At 29.4% G+C, this 20,019-nt stretch overlaps 1 long non-coding RNA gene across 3 annotated transcripts; it reads left to right on the forward strand.

Annotated features, from left to right (window-relative positions):
• The first annotated feature begins 6,073 nt into the window (after positions 1–6,073).
• On the forward strand, positions 6,074–18,279 carry LOC107953909 (uncharacterized). Of its 3 annotated transcripts, none has more exons than XR_001699375.2 (5): positions 6,074–6,760; positions 6,869–6,923; positions 7,018–7,380; positions 7,476–7,587; positions 18,096–18,279. It is a non-coding gene; the product is annotated as an uncharacterized lncRNA (long non-coding RNA). The 3 variants fall into 3 exon arrangements; XR_001699376.2 differs by having other exon boundaries at positions 7,476–7,576; XR_001699377.2 differs by lacking the exon at positions 7,476–7,587.
• Positions 18,280–20,019: the final 1,740 nt, after the last annotated feature.

A 20,019-nucleotide genomic window follows, 5' to 3' on the forward strand; every position in this document is an offset into this window, starting at 1 on the left:
AAAGCTTATACACTAGATGATTTAAACATTATTTTGAACTATCAATGATGTCATTTAAACATTTGTAATGTATTAACATTGACATATTTTATATTTCCAACTTTGTAAAATTTTATAAATTTTCCGCCAAAGGTTTTAAAGTTAGTCTGATTTTAAGTGTGACACATCATATTCAAATCCAATTATTGGGCCGAGTTTTATGTGTTACAAAGATGTAAAGAAAAGGTGACAAAAGGAAATAAACAAAAGAAAAGGAAAGAGGGGAGAAATGGGAGAAGAAAGTGGAGGATAAGATGAAGGTATTTGAACTTGAGTCACAAGGGTAGCTACACTACTTCTTAACCACTAGGCTAGAACACATTCTTATTTAAGCTCTTACAACATTTATTTTTAAAACAAGACGTGACACTTACTAGGGTTTAAGACAAAATTGCACAAAAATAAAAATGATGTAAGGGAATGGATTCAAACTTGGGTTTCAAGGACAAATTTACTAACACTTAACCATTAGACCAATAACTCATTTTTTAACAAACGCACAAATCTAACCTTAAAAATCGGGGCATGACCACTCTCGATCTACAAACTCGATTCTACTAACTCGATTTTTGGGATGTGATATTTTTATAGTAATTAATATTTGTTAGAATATAAATTATGTAACTGTGTAATTAGGATTTGTAATACCAAACATGACATAAGGAATTACGATGTAATTACACTCGGTCAGGAAAACGCGTCTAGAGAATTACAATTTTTTATAATTAGAAGAGAATGTAATTAATACCTAGTAATTATATTTTCATTCAATTATCCTGTGTTGTCCAAACATTAACAATTTTGAGAACTAATTGGAATTGGTTGTAGTATTTTTTTCCTTTTACTTGTAATAGCACCATAAAAGAAAAAAAAATTGAGTGTTGTTTTTTTTTTAATTAGATAGATCAAATCATAAATTCATGACTTTAAAAAATTCAATTTAATCTAAAAATTAAAAATATTTTGATTCGCATCATTTTTATTTTAAGAATTCTTAGTGTTAACTATTTTCCGCAAATCAACCAAATCCAAGGATATTGAATTAATTTCCTTAATTAAGTTAATTTTATTTATGAAGCATATTTAATGCTAAATGACTCTATTCCTTTTTCTATTTCAAGAAAGTCAAATGATACATAATTTAATGTCCCTTTAATACCAAAAATATTAAAGCATAAAATTGTCTTTATTGGTAAACTTTGGTAATATAAAACTTCTTATTATATTTATCAAAAACTATACTTTTATAAAATGTTTAACGTAATAGTTATATTTTGAAAATATCTAATATAAAATATGAGTTATCAATATGTGCTTTATTATAATATTTGTATTTTCATAAAATGTCCAAACTATCAAATGAAAATTCAACACGTAGGTTTTTTTCTAAACAAATAAGTCCATATGAATAATATAACATTATATGAAAAAATAAATAAAACAAGAAAATTAAATTAAAAAAATAAATCACTAAACGTATGGTTAGTAAAAAGAAGTAATATTAAACTTACATAAACAAAAACGTCATTTTCTCCATTTAAGTAAATGGTCATCTTCTCCAAAGAATTTTACATATGAAATAATATTTTAATTGATTTTTAAGTAATATTTTTTCATTATCAATGAAAGTATACTTTCATGCAAGTTTAGTATTTATTTATTTTTATTAATTATATGTTTATGTTTTTAATTTAATTTAATTTTTATTTAGTTTTTCATATAATGTTATATCTTCCATGTGAAGTTGATGATTTGGAAAATAAATTATGTGTGTTAAATTTTCATTGGTTGGTTAGCAATTCACTAATAGTGTTAACACCAAGTACCATTATAAAAACACATATTAATAGTTCAGATACTATATTAGACATTTTATGAAAGTATAGGTATCAAAAGTGACATTATCCCCAAACTTAATATGAAATTGATTAATACATTTTCATTATTAAATATAAAAAACTCATATACCATATGAATATATAAATTAGTAATAATATATTAGGATAATATTTAATGCATAATCAGTACATAAATCTCATACATCATCAACCACTTTAAGTCACCTCATTAATTAGCAAAATAGTAAAGTATTATGAATTAATAATCATACAAAATCCATAATTGTAACGGAGGGATGGAGAAGAGAAAATAAAAAATAATCGATGTTAATTATAATTAATGAACTTATGAATATTAAAATATTTTATTATTTTGCTCATTGATTAAATAATTCAATATAGTTTATTGATCATCAATACTCCCAATGTCTAAAGCATTGAATTTAAATACATTTAATCTTTAAACCTAAAAAGCATTAAAATATGTCGAGCATGTGCCGGTTGGAAGTGTACTTGTCTCACTTAGCTCTCTTCGTTTAAATAAGATCACATTTGATTTTCTTTTTTTATGTAAGATTTTATTTAATCGTTTAGATTTTTTTTATATTTTTTATGGTTTATATTTAAATTTTTTATCCATCCCTTTTAGTAATGTTGTGTTTAAACATAGAGTGCAATATGTTTTATCGATACACTCAAAATTTATTGGTCTTAATTCTATTAGATAAGTTTTAAAAATTATAATTATTAGTACGGTTTCAATACACACTTTGCATTAGGTTGATTATTTGTTTCTTTCAAATTATATACAGAGTAAAATTTTGAAGATTAAAATATGCTCTAAGTCTCTAGACACTTTGTACATTTGGAATTCAGCCACTCTATTTATATTTTAAATAATTTAATCCTTTTACTTTTCAAGTTTAAAAATTTAGGTTCAATTGTTACTGCCATTAAAATTTTTCTATTAAATTTATTGGGGTGACATTTTGAATTTTTATTTAAAAAAATTACATGGTAGATATATAATAATAATAATGTTGAAAATACTAAGACATATTTTTCTTAAAAACACCTATTCAAACGCATCATAATAATTTTTTATTGAATAATATTCTTAAATTTTGATGTAGATTATTTTCTTAATGTAAAAAGAAAAATGTAACATGAATTCAAAAGAAATGAAAAGCCATGTGTCAATTTTTAAGACTTTGAGGATATTTAAGTTATATATACCTCGTAATATTTTAATAATGATGTTAGCTCTTTGGACTAATTAATAACATTGTAAAAGTATAGTAAACGTATTAGGTTAGTAATTAGAGAATAAAGTTTAAATCTCAAATTTAAGCATAATAGAAAAACTAAAATTAAAATTTAACAGAAAAAAAAACCTATTATGTACCCAATTGTCAAGAAAGGAATGCCCGTAGAGCCTTCTTTTTATATATAATTTATATAAATTATTAAAATTTAAAAATATTAAATAACCTTCTCTCAAAAAAATTAAATAAACTTATTTTATATTACTAATTGTATATTTCAATAAAGGGATGTATAACATTATTCTCAAATTAAATTATTTTTATATGTTTTTATAACTTTTTATAATTATATTTTAACAAACCAACATATAGGTGTTTCTCATAATTAATTAAAAATTAATATTTTTAGCAACTTAAATTTTTTAACATGTTTGATAAAAAAATATAAAAAATCATTTGATAGAATTTTTCAATGAAAAACTATTGAAAAAGATAATTACATAAAGAATTGTCTAGGGATTCAACTCATGATTTTGATTTCTAATAACAAACAAGTCAATTTTTTTTATCGTAATTAATATATCCACCACCGGCAATAGTGACTAATTCTATTGTTGTAGGTATTCTCCGAAAGGTAAACGGTTGACTATGAGTGGAATTGAACCATGACTACATAATTAAGAGATGAGATAAATAACCAAAAATCACATCTTATAGTTCAATCAATTTTATTTTTGAAAGATAACACTTCTGCGTCACAATTTGTAACACGGAGTCAGAATCTATCACTCAAAAGTCAATATATTTAATAGAGGAAAATCTAAAAAATCAAATAAATAGTTAAATATTTTAAATGTAATTAAGATATTATATGTTTAACATATTATTTGCTATAATCCAGAATATGTATAATAAATATTCCAACCTAAAATATTTAAGCTATTGCATGAAATTCTAATGAACTCAAAAGGTATTTTATTAGCTTACCTTAAATGTTAGGATACATTTTAGGCTACCTAAGTACTATAATTGATTATAGAGGTAAAGGCATTAGGGCATGTAAAAGTGTTGATTACTATTGCACATGCTTGTTGGGCAATTCAAGCATAGGTGTTAATTAGAAAGATTTTTAGTCAGAATTTATCAACAAGTATTAGGCGTAGTGATAAAAAATATTATACTTTCAATAAAAAAATTCATATTCAAAATTTAGAAATGATACGGTTGGAAGGAACAATTATGAATTTAAAAAAATAATAATAATCTTTATAAATTGTAAAACGAACATAAAAGATTTTTAATAATACCAAAAATATGGTGCAAAAAATGTCGGTATAACTTTACTTAGAATAGACCAAAGGGAATGTGACTAGGGAGATTAATAATGGTAAATGATAGCTCCACAAATAGGTTGGATCAAACTTGGAGTGTGATGCTGCATTCGATGAGTTTAGTTTTACTTGGGGAGATTTTATTTCAAAGTTTTAATAGGAAGGCAAAAGCAGTTGCAGATTAAGTTATTAGGTAATTCAACACAGGATGTGCTTTTTAACTCAGGAAGGCATCAAGAGGGTAGGTAAGGGCTTGCCCCAAAATAGTACATTATTATTTTAGTTTTTTAAAGTTTTTAAAATTATAAGTTAAGTTTAATTGTAAAAATATACTTTGCCCATTTAAAGATAATTTTTTTTAATTTAATCCCTTTAAAATTCCAACATAATAAGCATATACAAAGATAAAATTGTACTTTAAATCTTTTAAAATTTTATAATTTAATTTTGACCCTCTTAAAAATAAACTTCTGACTTCGTCCCTATTTTTAATTGCATTAGTCCACCCGGGTCCTCTCTAATAAATATTCTTAATAAGAATGAGTTTGCACCACATGTATAGGTTTTAGGATTTTTTTAGATTATGAGTTTTATTTGTCAATGATCTTTGCCCATAGATAAAGAGTCTTATTTTATTATCTATATGTTGTTTGAAACTTTAGTGTGTACTGATGTCTTGTTGATGTGTAATGCAATAAATATTGTCTTCTTGCCCAACCGGAAAAAAATAACTATCATTGATTGTATCAAATATTATATTGAATCTAATAATAAAAAATTCGATGTTTAATAAATATGGTTTTAAGTTTAAATTTTGTGAATAAAAAAACAGTGAAAAAATGTTTTCTCTTATTTAAAATCCAATTTAACTCAATTTTAAAATTAATCAAAATTTAATAAAATAATAAAAAATATATACATTGAAATGCAAACCATTTTAATACTTGGTAACCTTAAAATGTGCCAATACATTTATGTATCCAAAAGAAAGAAGAGAGAAACTTAATGAATGAAAGAAACGTATATTTTTAGAATAGGTAAAGGCATAAATGATGAGATATAATATTACCTTTAGGCTCATGTTAGGAGGTAGGTGAGTAGAACCATCGGATTGGTGGTGTAACGTATTTTATTAGAATTGGCATCTATTGATATCAATTTATTTTAATCCATAATTTTAGATTTATCGATATTTAAGAAATATTTGATATTTATAAATAAATTTTCACCTATATTTTGTTTTAATGAATAATTTTATATATGAAATTTTAATTTGATTTAATTTTCATAAGCTAGTAACATAATTATTTATATATCATTTTAATTTATATTGCATACACAAATAATTATATTTATTTAATATAAAAATAAATCGATTTATTTATTTATTTAAGTATATACAATTAAATCAAAATTAAAGTTTTACATATACATTTAAACCATAATTAAAGTTTTATGTGTATATATATTTTCAACATTAACTCTGAGACTTTTATAAGAATTGGGCCCGAGCTAGAATTCAAACAGTGTTTTAAACATCATACAGCCTAATGAACAAACATAAAATAAATCTATTTTTACCCAAAATAAGACCCAAAAATAAAATAAAAGCCTTCCTAAAAGACCCAGTCCCCTTTTCGATGTCCCCGATGCCCAACTTTGTCAAAAGACCGAATCTCTTCTTTTGCATTGAAAACAAAAGGCACAAAACCACTCCCCGAGACTCTCTTTTATGATGGCCATAACTTTTCTACCAGTTTTGGTTCTCGAAGCTTCCCTCTCCACTGAACGCTCCCAGACCTCTTCCATCGGATTCTATCGCCCTCGACACTGCTCTGGACAACCAATTATCCAGGTAAGTCATTCCTTGTCTCTTCAATCCTTCCTTTGCTTTCCTGATTTAGGGACTTTTTTGAAACGACATTCTTCGAAACTCTGGCTTAATTCTTTTATGTCTAAAATGTATGCCCTAAACACTGATTTGTCCTCCTCGTTATTTTGAAATTTTTTGATGATACTGAGAGCGTCACCTTCGATCTCCACTTGTCGGAATCCTCTTTCTATTCCCCACTGGATGGCCTGTAATAGGCCAGCGCTTCTTCCGTGAAAGGCGTGGCCACTCAATTATTCATCAGCAATTGAGATCCCAGAAAAATCCCCCATTGAGTCCTTACCTACTGTACTCAAACCTGATTTTGCCTCTAGTTATCGAAAGCTCCATCAAAGTTTATTTTAACTGTGTTCCCTTTCGATGGTCGCCATCGCTCCTCCTCGATTCGTTGGCCGAGTAAGATACTATTATCCCTTTCCAATTCCCCTAAGTATTTTTGGATAAACTGCACAGTTTTCAATACTATCTGATGGAGTCCTTCATGCAACGCCTTATTTTGGTCAGACCAGATAGCCCATATGCTACAGAAAAGGGTCTTTTTTATGAATTTGTTAGCCTGGTAAGCATTTCCTCCAACCACTGTTGGAAATTCCTTTTTTCTTCTTCATCGGTTCTCTGAAATCCTAACATTCCTCAAATTCCTGGAATTGCAGGACAGTCCCTAAAGACGTGCACTAAAGATTCTGAGCCATTCTTGCACTACAGGTAAAGAGAAAAATTACTTACCGTTTGAAATGTAGATTCAAACGTAGGGATGTAGTTGTTGTAGACTTTCCAGTTTGTAATTTTCACTTTCCCAAGCAAATTTGTTTGCCATAGGCTTTTGTAAAAAAAATTCCTGTAATCTCTGAAGCATCTGTAATTAGACTTAGATCTTTCTTTACTAACCTCCTGTAACTACTTCTCACGTGTAATCCCCCGTTGGTTCACTGCACAATGCTCTACAATCGTCTTACGCCTACCTCACCAAAGGGATATTCAGAATTGTTTCAGCCTCTCCTTCAGCAAACAAAATGGTAATAATCCCTTCCTTCCACTGCCTTAGATTTGGGACTATTAGTTATGCCACTTTGTCAATACTATGATTTTGGACTGGCTCTTGAATTACCAGGAACCCAAGCATTATGCCATATCAAAATACTGTCCCCTCTACCAACCCTCTAGACCATCTCTTCCATCAACAATTTCTTTGCTGCCCGCACACTCCTCTAGGTATTGAAAGGGTAATTGCTTAACTCTGATTGCTTAAAGTCTGTGTTTAGGAAATATTTGGCTTTCAATGTTCTTGCTAACAAAGAATTGGGATATTCTATTAATCTCCAGCCCTCTTTTGCTAGAAGGGCTAAACTGAATTTGGAAAAATTTTGAAACCCCATAACCCCATCCTCTTTTACAATGCATAGCATTTTTCAACTGCACCAATGAATTCCTCTTTCTCATTTCTGCTTCTGCCACCAAAATCTACTAACAGTCTGTTTCATCTCATTACATAATGAAACTGGCAGCAAAAAAAATGACATAACATAGGTGGGAATTGATTGTAAAACACTCTTAATAAAAACTTGTTTTCCTTTCTGTGACAATGTTTTAACACACCAGTTATTAACTCGCTCAGCCACCTTTTCTTTCAGGCCTTAGAAACTCTTACGGTTTTGCTTTCCAACTATGTTTGGCAATCCCAATATTTCTCCGGATTTGATAAGCATCTTACCCTTAGTATTTATGTGACTTGTTCCTTTACTTGTGTCGAACTATTTGAACTGAAAAATAGAGCAAATTTATCGTAATTAATACTTTTTTCCCGACAAGTTTTCATGTTGCGCTAGGATTCCCTTTCGTTCATTTGCCCCTCTTTCCGTTGCTTCCCCAAATAAAATACAATCATTTGCAAAGAGATGAGTAACCATCAGATCCCTTATACTCACCTCCACCCTTTTTATTCTTTTCTCCCTCTTCGTTACTCTCATTAGCGTCGAAAGTCCCCCCCACATATCATAAACAAGTAGGGACTAACCGAGTCTCCTTGTCTAAATCCTCCCGTAGGCTTAAAACTTCCCCCATCCCCCATTTATGCATATTGAATATGAAACAAAGTTAATGCACTTTGATATAAAATCCGACTATCTTCTGTCAAAGCCCATATTCAGCATGACCTCACTCAAAAAACCCGATTCCACCTTATCATATGCCTTGCTCATATCAAGTTTAAGTGTAAAGGTTCCTTTCCTACCCATTTTCTTATGTTTCAACATATTCAAAATCTCATAGGCCAATAACATTTTATTAGTTGTCATTCTCCCAGGAATAAAAACACTTTATGCTTCATCAATACAATTGTCAAGTACCTTTCAGGAACGATTCGCTATTGCTTTTGAGATAATCTTATAAAGAACCGAACATAAACTAATGGGTCTGAAATCTTTCAAATTATTTGGATAAGAAATCTTTGGAATTAAAACAATAATAGTTGAATTTATACCTTCCAAGGAGCTCTTTTTGTTTAGAGCATTGAGGAAAAATTCTCCTACTTCCTTGCTAATAATGTCAGAATTTTTTAAAGAAGAGTGCCGGAAAACCATCCTCCCCAGTTGCCTTTAAAGGGGCCATATCTTTTAAGACAACTTGGATTTCTTCAATTTTGTAAGCTCCCAGCAAATAGTGATTCATATCTTCAGTTATACATCTGTTTACTCATTTCAAATAATCCTCCAAGATCCCCTCCCCTTTTGTCGTAAATAAATTTGAGAAATACTCTTTCGTAATTTTAGCCATCTCATCTATATATGTCGTTACTGATCCATCCTCTCTTTTAAACTCCATAATTAATTAATTCTTCGCCTTTATGAAGTAAATCTATGGAATAAAGTTATATTCTGATCGTTGTTCTTTAACCCATTTGCTTTCGCCCTTTGCTCCCAATATAATTCTTCTTTGTCTATCTCCATATTGAGTTCCAACTTTGCTTCAACTAAGTCACCAATCATCTCATTCGTCCATTCCATCTCGTTAAGATCCCTCACCCTTTCCTTTAGAGTCCTTATTCTGCCACCTTTTTACTTTTTCATCCTCTGCGTCCATTGTAGCAAACCATTGCCAAAATCCCTAAGACGATCTGGAACCTCTTTACCACTACCATTCCAAAGCCTCTGAATTTCCTTTTCACACGAGTCTTCTAGTAGCCACCATTGTTCAAATCGAAACCTTTGTACTTTAGGGTTTTGGATATTAACATTTGTTTCCATCAACATTGGGCAATGATCTGAAAATGAATGCCCTAGATGCTTGATTTTATAATTAAGGAAAGACATCCACCAATCCATATTTTTTACAAAACGATCTAGTTGTTCCCTAATATTTTTATTTTCAAAATTTCCCTTTTCCCATGTAAATCACACTCTAGTAAACCTCAAAACTTCCAACTAACATTGTTCCAAAATTTTTCTAATTTTTTTCATTCTCCTTTCCTTCCTAACCACCCCTCCTCTCTTTTTAAAAAAATATAGTATCTCATTAAAGTCCCTCCAACCATGATAAACTGCAATCACGCCTTAAAGTTTTTAACTCCCAAGTCATCCTTTCTAGTCAAACATCAAGGGACCCATAGAACCCTGTAAATCTCCATTTTTTGTCAAGATCCTCTTTAATTCCCATATCAATATGGTTGATCAAGAAACTCCTCAGGCTTATTTTAACTCCATCATTCCATCCTAAACTCAATCCATCAACTGATACATCAATACCATTATGAAAACCAAATTTATGTTGACCACATTCCATCCTCTTAAAATTTAGCTTAATCTCCATCAAGAAGACCATATGGGACAATTGGTTTTCAGTACATGCTGAAACCTTCTTTTAGTCCGAGGACTTCATAATCCTTGGACATTCCAGCTAAAAGTTTTCATCGTTGGTGGTCAGCCTATCTCATGGCGGTTGCTAATCTTTTTCGTTGTGTAACACCCCTTACCAGGCCTAATCGTCGGACCCAAGTAATAAGATGCTACGACAAAATTGAATAATCAAAAATACCTTACTAAATAATAACTCGATTATTTATCATAAAATCATATATAATTGAACATATTAAAAATTTTGAATTTTACACGAACCTAGTTGTGAAATTCGGGCATAGAGTAGGATTGAATTGTAAAATTTTAAGGTTTAAAATTCCATATTAAAAATTTACAGTTGGTATCGATACCAAATCAATGCCTTATTGAAAATCGATATCAAAATTCAATAATGTTTCTTTGCAAAATAAGGGTATCGATACATTTTCACAAATGAAAGAGGAAACTCCTTTTAAACAAATTGTTGTTGAAGCGACAAAGATTTCAAAAAATAAAGATTGTTTTACATAAACCAAAATCTCTCAAAAATATTTTAAAAGAGACATATCTCCAAGATGTTTTTTCCAAAAAAAATAACAGTGTCTTCACAGACTGCTGCACAAAAATTTTCACAATATTTTTTCCAAACAATTCTTTTGAAAAAATTCTTGTTATGGAGGAAGAATTTTCAGAAAAACCTCCACATATACTTGCAAAAGAACTTTTCAATGGATGGCATTTCAAACCATTGAAATCACAAAAACCCAACAGTATTATGAAAACATACTAGTTCAAACTGGATTAGTACTGTTCAAACACTACACAGACCCAAAATATCCAAATTTTATTACCCATTCAACAGCCCAAATACTAAAGATTCTTCAACCAATGGACTGGAGTGAAAATTCAAATTCTATCAAGAAATTCTCAGCTAAATTTACTACCAAAATTGACCATCGCCCATATTTTACATATTGGGATTACCAAATGGCATGGTACAATGCCTTTTTAATGAACAACCAACACATGAGGCATTCTTGCCTCATATATTTCAAATATGGTACCTAATTCAAATTCTCAAATTGGTTCTAAGAATGGTGGGTTTGGTATGGACCATCATCCTTTGAGATACTACCAAAAAAAATTCAAAACTTATGGCCCAAATTCTTTGACAAATTTCAGCCTGAACCAGATCAAAAACACTTTTACAGGACAATCTATTTTTTTCTCAAAACTGTGCATTTCTTGGATTGTTTCATGAAATTATTCTTATGAGCAAGATCAATAAACTGGAATTCCATTACTAGTTTGAAACTACAGAACTAAATGGTGGGACAAGTTTAATGATGAAAAATATGATTTAAAATATTTGGATAATTTTTTCAACAAAAATCCAAGATTATGTAAGTCTGTAGCCCCAGATCAAACCACAACAAAATTCTTTCAAGCAAAGTCAACAGCTAGTGCAATGTTAGCTCAAGCCAAGACCAAGAAGGAATACAAAAAACTCATGGCTGAAATGCTCAGCTCATTGGATTCTGAATTCGAAGATGAGAAATCTTTCGAGTCTTCAATCAAAACGGTGGATCCTGCAGATGATACCACTTTAGTAATCATCACCAAGACCAAGAAAAAATAATGCAAGAAAAGACAAGTGAACAAGAAATATTCTCTAGCGAAAACAGTAAATATTTCTTGCAAGAAAAGACGAATGAACAGGAAATATTATCTAGCGAAAACAATAAATATTCCCCGCAAGACAAGACAAGTGGACGGGAAATATTCTATGGTGAAAACAGTAAATATTCCCTACAAGAAAAGACGCATGAATAGTAAATATTCTCTGTAGTTTGTAATCAAAGAATATATTCTCTGAAAAGTTTTAATCAAAGTCTCAATTATGTAATGATGAAAGGGAAAAAATTTCTCGATTCAAATGATGTAAAGAGATAATATCTCTATATAAAAGGCTATCAAATGCAGAATGAATGATACAACTCGAAATACCCATTTCAGAAATCAAAACTCGTTTCTCTAGAATTCAAAAGTTTCTCCAAATTTTTAAGTTTTAAAAAATTTAAGTTTTAAATTATTTTTCTTTTCAAAATTTAATCAATAATCAAAATTTTATTACAAATTTCAAATTACGATTATCTAATTTCAAACCTGATTCTCGCAACAGTTTGGTATCAGAGCCAAGGAGGAGTAGGTATTTCTAAGTTTTGAAAATATTCAATTTATTTTCAATATTTCTGAGTTCTGGTTTAACTGTCTTCATTAATGTATTATTATTTTGCTGAGTATTGATACACTATCTGGTTAGCCATAAGTTAGACATGTCAAGGATAAAGTATCCCTGTAGGCAACTTTAATAATTCGAAAATCTAGATAGTAGAACCCCCTTGGAAGAAATAAGAAAACAAAGAATGTTTTCTTTCCTTAGAAGAACCAATTCCTCTACAAGCTTTGTTTCCAATCAATTTCAAGAGTCCGACCAAACCTCTAACAACACTGTTAATGAGTAAGAAGAACATTATTAAAATATCCCCCAAAGATTTGATAATTGGACTCTTTCAAGAGTTCCAACAAACCAAGTCTACAAGAAAACAACTTTTGAAAATTTAAATGCTTTTTGCAGTTATGTCATAAAACAAAATAAATGAGTTTACCTATTCAAAAAGAATATGAAACAATCCAATTATTAGATAGAGTTATCATTAATAAACTCAAAGAATAAAAATATAAATATATCCATTTTGGACTAGTCCAGGTTGGTGTCAAACCTCTTAGTGTTGAAGCCACTAAAAATACCTAAATTTTAATTTTCTTAAGAGACTAAAGACACATCATGTTTAATGACTCATTATTAGGAACTATAAAAACAAGCCTATGTACAGGCCCAATACATTTTAATTGTTATCCAAATTTTATGATTTTTTTTACTGACAAAAATATTTTATAATTTTTGACCCTACAAATACATACCCATAACTACAAAATGCTTCCTAGTACGGAAGTATTAACATTAGTCTATAGACTCCATTTCAAAGCTATGTATTCTGTTGTTAATACCAAGGCTTTACTCCAAAGCCCAAAAAGAGAAACTCTTTTAATAGAAACAGATACTTCAAGGTCTCATACCACAATCCAAGAACAATACAATGACATGAAATAAACTTTACTTATAAGTGGAAACTTGAGGGTGCTATAGACCCTGTGGCACCAACTCCCATAACAATTAAAATGTATTGGGCCTATACATAGGCTTGTTTCTATAGTTCTTAATAATGAGTCATTAAACATGATGTGTCTTTGGTCTCTTAAGATAATTAAAATTGAGGCATTTTTAGTGGCTTCAACACTAAGAGGTTTGACACCAACTTGGATTAGTCCAAAATGGATATATTTATATTTTTTCTTTGAGTTTATTAATGACAACTCTATCTAATAATTGGATTATTTCATATTCTTTTTGAATAAGTAAACTCCTTTCTTTTGTTTTTATGACATAACTGCAAAAAGCATTTAAATTTTCAAAAGTTGTTTTCTTGTAGACTTGGTTTGTTGGAACTTTTGGAAGAGTCCAATTATCAAATCTTTAAGGGATATTTTCATAATGTTCTTCTTGTTCATTAACAGTGTTGTTAGAGGTTTGGTTTGGACTACTGGAATTGATTGGAAACAAAGCTTGTAGAGGAATTGGTTCTTCTAAGGAAAGGAAACATTCTTTGTTTTCTTATTTCCTACAAGGGAGTTCTACTATCTGGATTTTCGAATTATTAAAGTTACCTATAGGGATACTTTGTTCTTGACATGGCTAACCGGACAGTGTATCAATACTCAACAAAATAATACATTAATGAAGACAGTTAAACCAAAACTCGAAAATATTAAAAATAAATTGAATATTTTCAAAACTTAGAAATATTTGCTCCTCCTTGGCTCTGATACTAGACTATCCTGAGGATCGGGTTTGGAATAAGATAATCGTAATTTAAAATTTGTAATAAAATTTTAATTATTGATTAAATTTTGAAATGAAAAATAATTTAAAACTTAAAAATTTGGAGAAACTTTTGAATTCTAAAGAAACGAGTTTGGATTTCTGAAATGGGTATTTCGAGTTGTATCCTTCATTCTAAATCTTATAGCCTTTTATAAAGGGATATTATTTCTTTACATCATTTGAACTGGGAAATTTTTTCCCTTTCATCATTACATATTTGAGACTTTGATTAAAACTTTTCAGAGAATATATTATCTGATTACAAACTATAGAAAATATTTATTATTCATACGTCTTTTCTTATAGGGAATATTTACTGTTTTCGTCAGAGAATATTTCTTGTTCACTTGTCTTTTCTTGCAGGGAATATTTACTGTTTTCGCCAGAAAATATTTCCTGTTCACTTATCTTTTCTTGCATCATTCTTTCTTGGTCTTGGTGATGGTTACTAAAGTGGTATCATCTGTAAGATCCACCGTTTTGATTGAAGATTTCTCATCTTCGGATTCAGAATCCAATGAGTTGAGCATTTCAGCCATGAGTTTTTTGTATTCCTTCTTGGTCTTGGCTTGAGCTAACATCGCACTAGCTGTCGACTTTGCTTGAAGGAATTTTACTGTGGTTTGGTCTAGGGCTGCGGACTTACATTATCTTGGATTTTTGTTGAAAAAATTATCATATTTTTATGAAAAAATATCGATACTTAAATAAAAATTGATACCATTTATGCATTCTGTTTGTTTTAAAATTGTTCATAAAAACAAGTATCAATACCAATGCCAAAAATATTGATACCTGGGTTCAGAAATGGTAAAAACTATATTCAAAAGGTTCATTTCATGCCCAAATTCACATAAACTCAAATGGTAATCCTAGATATATTTGTTAATGCATAACTCAATTCAAAATCACCAATTTCATGTCAAAAACACCATTTAAATCAACCAACCTAGATCACTAAACAATGTCACAATTCAGAACTAACTAAATACATATGTATATACAACTAAAACAGTAAGTCATTGATGCATCTCAACCATTTTCAATATACCAAACAAAACTAGAAGAACATACAAAATGCTAATTCAATTCTCACTATTTGACATATTCACCTTCAACTACTCAAGCATCATATAACCATACCATGGTGTTATCTCATCTATCTAAACCTTAGGCATAGAAATTAGCCAACCAAACAAGTCATCATCAACAAGGTCACTAACATATATAAACACAACTTTTATAACTTGCCAACCAAAACATAAAATAACCATTAAAATATAAATGAACTTTAAAACTCAAAAACTTCCTAGGTACATGCCAAAACTAAAATAAGAGCATCACCAACACTTCAGTTCAGGATTGTCGTTGGATACTGAGTTGACGTGCGAACCGATAAGTACCTAACTTGCGCACGGAAAATAAAATCATACGTATCTTAGTGGTATTTCTATAATCCAAACATTAAAATAAATTATAAAACATATAGATACTCAAATAAAAACTATTTAATGTTACGCTAAAACAAATCAATTGTGCAAATTCACATAGACATTATTTTACCAAGACATTTTTCTAAGGTTACTACGTAGCAAAATCAATGCATATATCATTTCATGTAAATAGACCTACTCATGGGTTGGGCCTCAGGTAAGGCATCTTTTGCCCGAGCTCGGCTCGAATTCACAAAAAAAAAAGTTACTATTTTTTTTGTTTTTTCTAATGCTATTTTCTTGTTTTCTCCCTATTTTGCTACCATTTCACTATTATGTCACTACTATTTTGTTATTCTTTTAGAGGCATTTGGTTGTTAAGTTGCATCTATCTTAGTATTATTTAAGTATATATATTTTTTAAAATTTATTTTCAATTTGTTGGGAAATATTTATTTTAATTTTTTAGTATTTTTGATGTATTATATATATTTAAAATTTATATAAAAATAATATGAAAAAATTAATACAGGCGAGCTTGGCTAGGCCCAGGTTTTAGCATTTTTATCTGGATCGAGGATGGGCAAAATTTTAGCCCCATTTTTCGTGCCAGGCTCGAGCCTAACAAATGGGCCTAAATTTTTCTTAAGCCTGGCCCAACCCATGAGCACCTCTACATATAAACAATGATCATATCAACCATAGTTTCATCCATTTAGTACATAATCAACATTATTAACTAATTTAATTTCCAATATAAATTTCCTTCCATTTCATAATATTTGCTATTTCAATAACATTACCATTTCAAAGTCAAGTTTACAATTTACTTCTCTATTAACATGACTTGGACTCTAACGGATACACGAATCTAATCAACACACCATTTTGACACCCAGTACCTCATCGGAATAATTTGAAGCAAGTAGTTGCACCCAACACTATAATAAATTTGACACCTAGTGTCTCATCGATTAAACTGAGGCAAATTGACACCCCGTGCCTCATCGACTTGTAGTCAAAGTAACCTTAAACTCTTCTTATCATATGACATGCCATCTATAACTGACTTAACCCGAATAGTTAATAGGGTTTTTATTTCCTAATTCAATATCAACAATGTCTCAATTTCACATTTATTAACATGTATACATTTATTTAACTTAGTAACAACAATTTTACAAAATCTTGCCAAATATTTGATAATCTTGCCAAAATCTTGATATCAATCATTAATTGCGTATATTGGTCATTGAAAGATCGGATTTAGGTGAATCGGATCAAAATAGACCGTGACGAGTGTAAATCAAATCTGTGGTGAAAGGTGTGTGTTCTTTTACAAGCGAACCAGTGGTGATCATGTATAGGATTATTGTCACACAGTCTCTCACACGAGTGTGTGGACCACACGACCATGTGCCCTATAAACCCTAGGCTAGTTTGTGAACCACATGGTCATGTCTCCCCTATATTGCAATTGCCACACGACCGTGTAAACTCTTCTACAGGCCTATAGCCTCCCACACGGTCCTATGTCTCCTGTTTTACAGTTTTGCCAGAAATTTATGATACGTTTAGTTTAATTTTTGTATATGCCCCGAATTATTTTTAGAGTTTTATATTTGGTCAATTAAGTCTCTGATATTATGCTATTCTAAAATTTGTGATTTAATGATTGAAGTGTTATGGCTATACTGTATGTGAAGTGTATATTACATGTTATTGTTATTGCGAAACAGATCAACTGTTAGTTATTGCCGCCACCCTATTGAATACCTATTAAAGCATGTTTACTATTTGTGTTGAACCAAATACACATTAAGCATGTTAATTGCTAGTGATGAATCGAATACATGTTAAGTATGATTACTGTTGGTGTTGATTTATTTACTGTTGGTGGGATGATATGTACAGAGGAAGAGTGGCAGTTCCTTTATCTGTAAATAGGTTGTGCACCCACAACAAATGGCAGTAACTGCAAATATGTAGTTCGATCACAAACCAAGTGGAAGCTTATTTGCAAATGTTTTTATCTAAAAATACTGGTGATTTACCCACAATTTTGACAAACCCAGTGGCAGCTTTTATCCACAATTTTTACCCAGAAGTGGCAATTTTTTTACAAGTTAATGATTGTTTATTCACAACCCGGAGTTAAAAGGCTGGATGAGTTCTAGGGAACTCATACTGTGGTGTGTAGAGAGGGGTAGGACCTTTTTTGATAAACTGAAATTGCATTGTCATTCATAAGTATATGTATATAAAAATATGAATTCTAAAGTATTATAGAGATGTGTTATTCTAATCAACTGATACTGTGAAATTGTGAATTGCTATACAAACGTGTTTGTTCTAAGAATTTATATCTTGTATGCTATGTTTACTGTTCCACGTTGATTATCTTGAAATTGGACACACACTGAGCTTCTTAAGCTCATCCCTCTTATCTTTTGTCTTTACAGATAACCCACCAAGTTATGATGAGGGCACAGCATTCAGAAGGCTCAGAATCATTTTCTATATACAAGTATTCTAGACATGTTCTTCTAATTCCTATTATTTTGGAATTGTATTGTTTTATTTAAATTGTGACATGAGACTTAAGTTTAGGGTTTATTTAGCATGTATGATATTTAGTTTGAATTATACTCAAAGTAATAATAAGCAAAACAAAGCCAGTAATAATTGATTAACATTAAAAAAATTGAATCAAACGATCTTCGGTTTTTTAAACTCCTGAAATCAAAAAAGGTAGTATATGCTGATAAATTTGTTATATTTATATTGAATATTATGTAATTAAATAGTTAGCATTATGTAATTAAATATGAGAAATTGAGAAGATAAATTATATAAACATTTATCACATATTTTTATATATTTTTTGAATTTTTTGGTTTATCCTTTTTTTAGTTTTTATTTATATATTTTTTTAAAATTTATGCTTTATCTTATTTTATATTAAAATAGGAAAATGTCTTAATTAAAATATAAAGAAAGTGTCATGTGTCATTAAAAAAGAAGTGTCAAATATCATTAAAATAGGTCATCCACATCAGTAGAGAATTGAAGACCTTATATATATATAGAAGAAAATACAAATTTAAGCGCAATTGAAACTGTACCCTTTTAGTTGTTGCAATAATAATATCAATTAGAATATTATATTTTATAATTTCATCATTATAATTATTATTCTTATGTGAGTTTAATCTTTAAACCTTAATTTTGTAACTTAAGATTATGCTTTTTTATATATTTTCGTGAATGAGATAAAATGACACATATTTGAAAGTAAGCAAAGCACTTTGCAACCACATGGATACAACATCGTTATAAATAATTTTTTGGATCAAAATTTTTTTTTATCTTGTACTTCTTCTTGAGTGTTTGTTTTATTTTAGATTTTTTTAATATATATCATGTTTATTTTTAAGCATAATTTCTTTTCAACTTTTAAATTGAAGGGAAGGTGTATTTAAATTTGATTGAATTTATGTTCTCTTTAAGTAACAGCATCAACTAAATTAAAGCTCAATTCACTTTAAGCTTACTTTTTTTAGTAATAGTGATTATGAGTTTGCTTGAGTCTTGTTTGTATGATATTAATAATATAAATGGTTACTCAAGTTTGGCCCAACCTTAATATAGGTTTTAAATTTCGGTGAAGTCTGTTTAAATCTATCGATATTATATTTTGAAACTTTTTAAAAATTTATTTTTTAATATTTAGTAATTTTATATATAGATACTTTTCTACCATCATTATATATTTTTTTTAGATATAAACAACGTAACATATTTTTTAGTACTTACATTATAATATAGTATATTTACTTTCTATATGAAATAAATTATATGATACATAAAAGAAAAGAAAAATAACATATTCTAAACTTAAAAAATGGGTTGGACCATGTCAAGCTTGAACTTTGAACGGAGGCGAATTTGAGGAGGCAAACGAGAGCCTTATCCCCTAAAAATGAAAATTTTACAATTTGGCTTTGTGATAAAGGATGGAATTATAAGTTAATATGTGGTAAAATTATACTTTGGCCCAAAAATTAGAAACAAATTCTATTTAGTCCCTTTAAGAATGATGAAATCATAATTTGATAAATGACAAAATTATATTTTGACCTCTCAAAAATTTACAATACAATTCTGGCCCCAACTAAAACAATTTTCGAATCCGCCCCTGACTTTGAATATTAGAGTCTAAGTATGAGCCATATTTTAAATGAGCCTAATTATTTTATCAAAACTCAATTTCAAATATAATATTTTTATTCAAATCCTGTTGATATTTCATTTATAGTTATATACACCAAATTTGATGCGAATGAATAAATGCTTTTACTATTGATTCATTTGTGGCCTAATTTT

Source organism: Gossypium hirsutum, chromosome D07 (genome assembly GCF_007990345.1).
Source record: "Gossypium hirsutum isolate 1008001.06 chromosome D07, Gossypium_hirsutum_v2.1, whole genome shotgun sequence".
NCBI classification, from domain to species: Eukaryota; Viridiplantae; Streptophyta; class Magnoliopsida; order Malvales; family Malvaceae; genus Gossypium; species Gossypium hirsutum.